Consider the following 2543-nt stretch of genomic DNA (forward strand, 5'->3'; position numbering starts at 1 on the left):
CGTAAGATAGAAAATTTAGAAAGTGAGCTTGATGTATTGCATAAATAGTGTGAGATTTATAGTGGGCAAATAGGTAACCGAATATTTGAGACAACTTGGATCCTGTCCTAATCAGAATTTAATACAACATAATGGAGTATTGCCCCATTAGCAACACACAAAAGTGCATTGTCCTTTGTGAGAAATTTAGGAGACTGCCTTTAAAATCATGGAGATAAAAGGGGGATTGCCTCTTTAAAGATGGGGAAAAAGAAGATGTGCATTAAGACACAAAAAATAAAATAAATAAAAATAAAAATAAAAGGAGGGTTGCCACTTTTTTTTTTTAAAAAAAATTCTAGTAAGGAAATGATGGAATTTTTTTTTTAAAAAAAAGATGGGGCCAAGATTTCTAATTTTTAGAGTTTCAACCTTAGTTACTTCCCCCTTGCCTCCTCATTAAAAAAAAAAAAAAAAAAGAAAAGGAAAATTAAAGAGGGGTTGGTTCATCTCCTTGTATGTTGGTTCGAGTCCCAGGTCCAGGCCGTGGCTATTGTACACACCCAACAAGACTTTGAAGCTGCCAATGAATACTAAAAGTTGCAAAGTTGGACAAATATTTTGGTGCTTGCACGTACATTCCTGCTTAGGATCTAACTATAGGGTTATACGGTTTCCCTTCCACGCTGCAATGGTCAGATTGAAAATTTATTGAAGCCATGACTAAAGAATAACTAATACATTGCTTTTTTTTTCACAGACAATAAATTTCAAATGTAGACATCAAAACAACAGAGTGAAAACACACTACCAATTTATCTCTGGTTCGAAGCCTAAAACTCAATTGAACCATTCGATTTTAAATTTATGGGGAAATTATATTTTATCCCCCTGTGATTTAGCGTTTTTTTACATAACCCTCCTATAGTTTCAAAAGCTATACATAACCCCCTCATAGTTTGGATTAAAGTGTCAAAGTGACGGGAAAGATCATTCGTAATGGAGTCACCTAAAATGTCAAAAATACCCTTATAAATACATGACACATTAACCTCGTATGACTTTTATATTTTACCATTTAAACACCTTATGGTTTAATACTTTACCATATAACCCCCTTATGGTTTTCAAAATATACACATAACCCCCCCTGGTTAATAAATAATTTTCAACTTTACATGAGGGTATTTTTGACATTTTAAGTGACTCTGTTACGAATGATCTTTCCAATCACTTTGACACTTTAATTCAAACTATAAGGGGGTAATGTATAGCTTTTGAAATCATAGGGGAGTTATGTAAAAAAATGCTAAACTACATGGGGGTAAAGTGGAATTTGCCCTGAATTTATTCATCTCATTTCGTAAACTATTTTCTACAATCACAACTGTAATTATAGAGAACCCTTTCCACACAAAATTACCACCAGGCTACGGCAAGATATTTGGATGTCCTGTCACCATGGTGTGCAAGTCTACAACACCCAACAAAGTTGCCTTTCCACAAATGCAGTTATGTAAGAGTCTAATGTGCAAATCTTTCCCCAACGATCCTTAGAATCAAAGGTGGAAATTCAACGTTGTAATAAGTTTAGAGTGCAAATTTCCGGAAAAAAAAACTATTATTCCAAAGTAATTAGAATAGATGAAAACATGAAGGACAGAAAACTATCATTGTGATACAAATAAGTCTCCTAGCAGACCAATTTGCGAGCCTTTGAACAATCAATTTAATGCCCATAAATGAATTATTTCCATGAAATTTCCCAACTTGCCGACTAGCAAATGTCGTTTTCTTCCAGAAAATGCAAGCATTCCTGCTCATGAATGATGTCAGTCGTGACAAAATAAAGTAGAAGTGCGAAATATTAGATAAATAGAAATAAAAGCAACGGACATTAATCTGTTTTAGTGAGAATTAAGATGTGGAAGCATGGAAATAAATTGCAGGAGTTATTACTTGTCCACGCCAAAATGACTTTTTGTAGTTTGAATAAGATGCGGCACCGTCATGGAAATTAAAGACAAAAGCGAACTTTTTGTGTTCATAAAAAAAAAAAAACTTTTTGTGCATTTTCTCATGTGATGATTGGAACATGGTGAAAGAAGAAATAAGCTGTCTGCATAAAGGTTTTAGTTGAACAACGACTTATATGAGAACTCATGATGCTATGATGTAGTAGGATCATTCGGCAGAAAGAGAGTCATCCTCATGAGAAGTATCATACATTAGGGAAATGCGGCATCTTCAGTTCCAGTTTTGTCCAGTTATGTAAATAGATAAAAATTATTACGAGTACCACATATTTGATTCAAATTTAACTTCTAACATCACTGCAAAATGAAAGAAAACAATGCTAAAGTGTTGCTTATTTTAATTTTACTGCAAAGAACATGTAGGCCATATGAGCATATTATTTGCTATTTCCAAAACAAAAATCTTGCACTAATTTTATAAAAGGGTTTTGATAGGGCATAAATTGTAGTACATTTATATATATAAGTTGCTAGTTAACTATATTATTTAAACTTTATTGTGAATGGAAACTACTTAATTTTATTCTT

This window comes from Coffea arabica, chromosome 4e, assembly GCF_036785885.1.
Source record: "Coffea arabica cultivar ET-39 chromosome 4e, Coffea Arabica ET-39 HiFi, whole genome shotgun sequence".
Lineage (NCBI taxonomy): Eukaryota > Viridiplantae > Streptophyta > Magnoliopsida > Gentianales > Rubiaceae > Coffea > Coffea arabica.